At 51.7% G+C, this 8139-nt stretch overlaps 1 protein-coding gene across 1 annotated transcript in view; it reads right to left on the minus strand.

The window, feature by feature from the left end:
* Positions 1-6449, minus strand: part of CSGALNACT1 (chondroitin sulfate N-acetylgalactosaminyltransferase 1) — a 338903-nt gene extending 332454 nt beyond the window's left edge. The window contains 1 exon segment of the mRNA XM_070364305.1: positions 6255-6449. The gene's annotated coding sequence lies outside the window, so the exon portion shown is untranslated.
* Positions 6450-8139: the final 1690 nt, after the last annotated feature.

Consider the following 8139-nt stretch of genomic DNA (forward strand, 5'->3'; position numbering starts at 1 on the left):
CTCTCTACATCCTGGTTCTCTCATCTGCAAAATGCAGATAATAAGAGTGTGTCTTTCGAAGGTTGCTGTGCTGGCAAAATGAGTAACTCCTGGCCCACATTTAGGAGAAGGCTGCCACATGGTTAAGGGCTCTGTGTGAGACATTTTTGTCATATGAAGAGAAGAACTATAATGGAAATGCAGCAAGAAATCGGAAATGAATGAATCACTTGCTTCTGCACACATTATTAAAAGCACTAAGCTCACCTGAATCCTCTGTTCCAGATGCTGTGCCTACCCGCATGCTCTACCCTGAAAGCAATGCTATCAGGAATAAATAATAGCAACCACCAGCATTAGCGATGGTACATCTCTCATCAACCAGGTGCCGGCACTGTTCTAACTGCTTGAAAGGTGTAAGCCTCTCACTCAGTTGTGCAGCCTGTGCCCCCAAAAGAGTGCCCCGCAGGAGGGGAGCAGGCCGAGGTCACACTCTGTTTCCCACACTGTGCAACCTGGCACAGATGCTCCAGCTCATAGGGCATCTTCTGGAATGGCAGCAGCCTGTTCACAGATGTCAGTGGACACACAACTGAAGCAAGTTTCTAAAGGGCGGGAGACAGAAGCAGAAGGTCACCTTTGCGAGTACCCAGCACCTAGGTCAAAGGCCGTCACCTTAGTAAGTTCATTAACGGAGTAGATGCGGATTTCCCCCAAGCACCAGGGTGTTGTGCTCTGCTCAGTCCCTCAGGTATGTCCGACTCTTTGCAGCCCACCAGATTCCTCTGTCCATGGGATTTCCCAGGCAAGAATACTGGAGTGAGTTGCCATTTCGTCCTCCAGGGGATCTTCCCGACCCAGGGATTGAACCTGCATCTCTTGCATCTCCTGCACTGGCGGGCGGGTTCTTTTGAATGGCCGCTAATATCAAGTTGAACGGCGTGTGCCCACGTGCCTCGGTGTCCAGTGTAAACAGACAGCTCCCATCTCCCTCCTCCCTGTTTCCCGCTTCCCTCTTCCTCCATCAACTCAAATATCCCTGGGTGCGGAAAGGAAACAAAGGATCAGACACGACCCCGGGATAACCAGACGTTATGTTTCCCACTATCTGAAAACAGCGACTAAAATGATCTGTGCAGCAAAGCAAAGTGCCACTACGTCACAAGATCCAAACAAACTTTCCTTTGCCAACTCTAGCGGTGCTGTTTCCGTGCACCCAGCACCACCCAGGCGCAACTTCCTAAAAAAAGACTCCCAGGTGTAAACAGGCGGCTCCTCCCACCCCGGGGAGGAGTGGGAGGAGCTGACCCATCTTGGTCAACTCCGGGGCTCCAGACCAAACGCAAACGCTCTGCACACGGCTCTACACACACATCGCTGTGGCTGAGCCTCAGAGGCCTTCTTGGGGGAAGGGGGGGGCGTGAATATGGGGAACCCTCACTGCTGGATGTCTGAGGGCCACCGCAGCACTTGCCCAGCTCTAGAGAAGAGCTGTTGTGCAAACAGGATCTGTGTGACTCTGTGACGTGCTCAGAATCCTAAACACAACCCCCAGACGTTAGCTTACTCGTGGGGAAGGGATAATAAGAATGATCTACGACCTTCACGAAGCAGTTATTCCTCTTCCCCAGTTCTTAGTAATGATCTAGACTTTGACAGAAAGGCAGCAAAGACCAGACTGCCTGGTTTTAAAGGGTTGCCACGTGACATGTATCCAGACACACTGCAATTCAAAAAGATACATGCACCCTTCTGTTCATAGCAACACTATTCCCGATAGCCAAGACACAGAAGCGACCTAAGTGTCCATCGACAGATGAATGGATAAAGAAGATGTGGTACATATATATACACATCGGAATACTACTCCGCCATAAAAAAGAAGGAAATAATGCCATATGCAGCAACAAAGATGGACCAAGAGATTATCACACCAAGTGAAATAAGTCAGAAAGACAAATACCATATAATATCACTTATAAGTGGAATCTAAAATAGGACACAAATGAACGTATGTCTAAGAAACAGAAGCAGACTCACGGACGTAGAGAACAGCCTTGGTGGTTGCCAAGGGGGTGGGGGCTGGGGGAGGGTGGAGTGGGAGGCTGGGGTCAGCAGATCTAGGCTTTTATGCAGACGATAAGGTCCTACTGGATAGCAGGGGAACTATAGTCAGTAGCCTATGATAAACCATAATGGAAAACAATATAAAAAGAATATATATCCCACTCGCCCTGCTACAGAGCAGAAATTAACACGTCCAGTAAAAAAACTGAAAAATAAAAAAGTTCCATCATGTGAAAATCAGAATCAGAAGTCTGCTGACTCTTCTGAACTGAGAAGAAACCCCTCGATAAGATTTGGGGCCTGCAATGCACTGAACTCTCCTGTAACTGTTGTTAGTTTTACTTCACCCATTACTGGTGTTTAGTTTGTCACTGTAATTGTAATTTTACTAAAAAGTTGAAAGCACAATATTTGCTTTTTCTCTCACAAACAATATGTCAATATTTTCGGTCATCATGTTTGCTTACATACCTTGTCAGTGTTTTTTTCTACCAAATAGCAAATTCCATCTGACAAATAAAAACACCAACACACCTTCAAATCGTCCAATAGTGTCAAGCCTGAGTAGCTTCATTCAGGAAATAAGAGGGCTTGTCAAAAATTCCCAGAAGAAAAATGCTTTTCAATGTTACATTCCTAGAATATAATAAAACATATTTTCATGTGTGAAATTTCATGTGGCCACCTTTTAAAAAAAGACACTTACAGCTTCTGCTGGCCAAATAAATTCCTTGAGAAGCAAGTTATTAGTGCTCCAAGTACCAACTGAGGAAACAAAGCAGTATTAAGCACATTAAAATATAAAAATAAGCTCAACCAAAAACATACTCTCCCTAAACTCTGAAAATACTAGGCCAAATGCATAGATTTGAATTTTTAGACAGTTTTTAAAATCATATATTGGAATATAAGGATATACAAAGCAAAAATCCCAATTCTTAAATCTCCTTTAAACCTTTAACTTAAAACTTATTCTAAAAGGGTACCGAATCTGACATTTAAGACCACCTGCACAGACTTTTTAGGCCTTCAGTAATGCTTCTCACACAAGGTTGTCCTTTTCCATGTGGAGAACCCAAGAAGTTCAGTTCCTTTGCTATTGATACATTACAGCAGGGGTCCCCAACTCCAGGATCCAGTGCCTGAAGATCTGAGGTGGAGCGGATGTAATCAGAATAGAAATAAAGAGCACAATAAACGTAATCCGCTTGAATCATTCCAAAACCATCCCCTGCCCACCCCTCAGTCCGTGGAAAAATTGTTTCCCACTGAATCAGTCTCTGGTGTCAAAAAGGTTGGGGACCGCTGCATTAAAGGACAGAATAATGGCAAAGAACAGCCTGGCTGATACACTATGCAGAGGGGGCCCCTAGTGGTGGAGCCGCTGCTCTGACTCGGCTTTGCAGTTTTTCCAAGACTGCTTCACCACCAGGGCAAATCGATAGGTAATAAAGTCTACCTCAGCTGCCTTCCATAATAACCTCTATTAGCCCGAATATACAGTCGAGCCATCATTTAGAATCCCGAGGTGCTTTCACTAGGAAAAAAAAAAAATGTGACTTGAAGAATAACTTCATTACATCCTGTCCTTCAAATCCACAAATATTTATGAAGCCCCACCTTGCCAGGCCCAAGCTGGCCTGGAGACACACGCTAAGAGCGAGAGCCAGCACCGGGCACTTTCCCGTGCTTTCTTTCCAACGTGACACCATCGCACCAGGGACAGAGCTGGAGCGCCATGAAGACTAGGAAGGACAACTCATCCACCTGTGACCTCAGGATGAAATCTCCTAACAGGAAAAACCTGTGACCTCATGATGAAATCTCCTAACAGGAAAAACCTGTGACCTCAGGATGAAATCTCCTAACAGGAAAAACCTGCAGTATCGCCCACCCCCACTGTTTCCAAACACCCAGACAGGGCGGCATCTGAGGTTCTTCAATCAAGGGCACTTGAATGAATGGATGGGAAGGAAGGTGGCAAGGCAGAAGGAAGTTTAAATGAAAAACAACTACACTGAAACATGCCAGACCTAGGGGTTCCTAGAAGTCAAGGAAGACAAGAGACAACCTTTCCAGAGCATTTACTGTGCTCCTGACGCCAGGGGTAAGTCCCTAAGTGTTATTTCCTTTTCCCTAACAGCTTCATAAAGTGAGGGATATTACTGGCTTTTAACAAAGTGGAAACCAAGGCTGTGAGCTTACCCAAGGTCATACAGTTAACAAAGGGCAGGCTGCTTGGAGACCAGAAGTCTGAGATGGCAAAGCCAAAGTTCCCATCACTTCAGTTTTATCTGGTGAATCCAAAAGCTGGAGATTTTGCTTTGAAGTTCATTAATACAGTTTGCAGTTTGGAACACAAAGATGAACAGAATTAAAGCATTTCAATACCATACACTTTAGAGCACATACAGGATGGAAAGAACCATCACATATTTCAAACGTTATGGCCCATCTCTGGTTTTCCAGGAACCGACCTTCTCTGGAAGCACAACAGGCCACCTCACATCCTATTATGCACCGATTCAATGGACGTGAACTTGGGCGAACTCCGGGAGACACTGAAGGACAAGGAGGCTGGCCTGCTGCTGTCCACGGGATCTCAAGAGAGTCGGACACGACTTAGACCCTGAACAATACCACACGTGTTCAAATCCGCTTCTAAAACTAAAGCTTCACGTTCTCGCTTTATGCTTCTATATCCAAGTTTGAAAGACTTTTCTTCTTCCAATTAGCAACATGACGGCGCTGCGCACGGCTTGTTCATAACGTTCATTGTGGCCAGTAACGCGACGGTAATTATGACTTTCTGGAATGAAAATGTGAACAAAATACAAGAAATCCGGCACAACTGAATTTCAATTTCTAGTAAAAAAAAAAAAAAAGACGTGAAAGAACAGCTAATTATCTTTATTATCTAGACTTCTCCAATGACATTAAGTAAAAACCACTCCGAGGCTTTGAAATCAGAATAAAAGTGGAGTTTGCGAAATACCCCTCCATCATGAATTGGTGCTTCCCAGGGCTCGCCGTCTCGGCTTGCACGCCGCTGTTCTGCCGCCTCCTCTCCCGTCCCTTCGCTCATCGATGAAAAGATAACTTCAAAGTCCCCGACGCCCGTGCAGGTGCAGGAAGCGCCGCGAAAACAACAACTTTGGGAGTCTTTGTAGCGCCTTCCTCACCCACCCCCGCCCTCCGCCCCACCCCAGACCAGTGCCCTCGAGTGACCTCCGCCCCACCCCAGACCAGTGCCCTCCACGGGCCGCACACGGCACTTCCTCCCAGCACCCCGGATCGCGGCGACCCTCGCGCACGATCGCCCCCAGCCCAGGTCCCAGGCCAGAGGGCCGACTGCCACCAGCCGCCAAGGCGCGCCCCCCCGCGCCCTCTCCATCCCGGCGAAGACGACTCGGCGCGGAGCGGCAAAGCGGTCACGCGGACACGTGCAGAGGCTACTTTTAAAGTGGGTGTTCGAGAAAGTCATTAAACAGCTAAATGCCGCCGCCGGAGGCTGGTGAAGCCAAAGGGACCCGGCGCTGCCGCGCCCCGACCCCTCCCGGGAAGCCTCGCCGGCGACCCCGCGCGCCCACCTGCGGGCGCGGCGCCTCGCGATCGCAGCCGCCCTCGCCCCTCTCCCCTCCCTCCCCTCCCTGCGGCGCGACCCCCCTGCGCGCAGCCCTGCCCTCCGCGAGCCCCCCGGGGATGGCGAGCCGGGGGGCGCCGGGACGCCCCCGCGGCGCCCGCGCCGGGCCCGGGACTCACTGCGGGGCGCTGCCAGCGGCTCCCAGCGCCGGTCGCTCCTCCTGCGCGGCGCCGCGGGCTCGGCTCCACCTCCCGCTCCGGCGGCCGCCGAGCCTCCGGGGACCCGCGGGCGGGGAGCGCAGGGCCGCCGCCAAGCCCGGAGCCGGGGCTGGGGCTGGCGGGGCGGCGAGCCACGGGCGGGGCGGGGGGCGCGCCGGCCCGAGCGGGTCCCCGCGCGCCGGGCGAGCCTGAGACCACCCCGCAGGTGGCGGATCCGCGCGCGCCCGAGGCCCGAGAAGTTGCGGGAGGGGCGAGGACGAGGCGGCAGCCGGGCTCCGGCCGAGAGAGAGAGGGTCGGTATCTCCTCGGCGAGGGTGGTCCTTCCTCTTTCCGGACCCCCTCCCTCCCAACGGTCTGGCCCCTCGCGGCTCTGGGCGGCCCTCTCAGCCCTGGGCCGACTCACTCACCAAAACTTTGCAGACGGCGCTGGGGAGAATTAATCCCGGAGTCGCCGTCTACGCGGCCCTGGGGGGTTAGGACGCCCGCCGGGGAGAGACCGTGTACTCGCCGCGCGCGAAGGTCGGAAAGCGGTGAGCCCCGAGCCCCGCCGCTGCGGGGAGTGAGGTCTGCAGGGACCCCTGACGGCCGCTGGGGGGCCGCGGAGGGAAGTGGCGGGGCGGAGTGGAAAGCAGGCAGGAGAGTGTTGAGAACGCCCCCGACGCACACACATGCCTTCGGGGCCACGGGTGCCCAGCACTTGTAGGTTTTCTGCGTGAGGCGGAGTTTGGGGGTATCTTGAACCCCGGTATAATGATGGAGACTCGGGAAGGCCAGTGTCCTGCTGTAGAAGGCCGCCTCTCCACCTGCCATCCCGTCTGCAGAGGCCTCGCGGCTGCGCCAAGGCAGGACCAGAGCTAAAACGCAGCCCTCTGGCTCCAGGTGCCCCTTCCACCGCCTGGCCAAGCGGAGCGCTGGAAGTCCCCAGGCCGAGGACTTGCGGGCACAGGGCAGCGGTCCCGGAGGCAGGCACCTGTTTGCCTGCAGGAAGCAGGCTGGCTGCCAGACTGCTGGCTCCTGGGGATGCTTCTTGGGGGTGCTTCGATGGCCCCCAGCCCAGGCGAGGTCATCCCTCTTCCAAGGATGCCCTGAGACGTCGGTGGCTCGGCCCCCAGCCCCCACACCCTTGAGTGAGTTACCTCGTGATGAGGTCCCCACAGGAACTCAATTGTGATTTGGGAAACAGGGGGGGAAGAAAGCGTTTCCCAAAGGAATGAAAAAGTGTCAGTGTGCTGCCCCCAAAACGTGGCAAAGCGATGGAGGTGGTCAATACATAGCTAACCGGGCACCCACGCATATGTGGGTACAAGTCATTGGTCAAGCCTCCTCCATCCATGTCAAATGACAGTCCGCCTGGGAAGATGGAGGCCCCCATGGAGGCTGGGTTAGTGATGAGGCGTGTAAAGATTAGAGCCAGCACCACCAAGCCCTCTGGGGAATAAGGAACCTCTTCAGAGCCTTCCAGCTGTCACCAACATCCCCCCCTCTCCAGGCAGTGACAGGTGGATTGTTAAAGCATTGATTTTCTTTCCTCTGCTGAGGTGTCTGCCATCGCTCTGTTCAATGATTTACTAGGGTTTAAGTGCAGAATCTGGTTTGGAGGATGGACCAAAAACTTGAGCAGGGGCTGCTGTGCTGGACTCCAGGATACTCAACTTCTAGGTCATGGGGACTGGCCGTGGGGAAGATAGGGGGCACCCCCTGTGGCTGCAAGTGTTTCTTTCCCTGTCCTATACAAGGAAAAGGGAGATCAAGTCAGGATTAATCACCTTTTCTCCAGGGATTGTAACACACCTGTCAAGGTATCTGAAGAAGTTTTCCAATCTTTCTCAGTTAGATACTAATAGATCAGCACAATGATCTAGGTATCAATATGTTTCACATCGACACACGTCTCGAGTCATGAAGGGCTGGCTAAGGTGTGTTTTCACAGTAGTTAGTACAATAATGAAAAAATAAGACAGCTGAACAATGATAAAACTACAAAACTAAGTCATAGCATAATGTGAGAAAATATAATACTTTTTGTGAGTGTGCTACCCGGAAAGAAAGTAGATATTATTTTGGTAATTATGTAGTAGATACTATTTTGATTATATAGATTATTTGGGGGGTACTGTTTCAGAGGGGGCACTGGTATGAGGTGGCGTGGATTATCCTTAGTCTCTCCCAGGGACAGAAACAGAACTAGGGAGAGAGCATCCTGCTCACGCACGTGGCTCCGCCCTCTACGATGGATGTCGCCCAGCAGAACCGGGACAGTGACAGCAGTGGAAGGATGGGTTCCCTTAGACT

This window comes from Bos mutus, chromosome 27, assembly GCF_027580195.1.
Source record: "Bos mutus isolate GX-2022 chromosome 27, NWIPB_WYAK_1.1, whole genome shotgun sequence".
Taxonomy (NCBI): Eukaryota; Metazoa; Chordata; class Mammalia; order Artiodactyla; family Bovidae; genus Bos; species Bos mutus.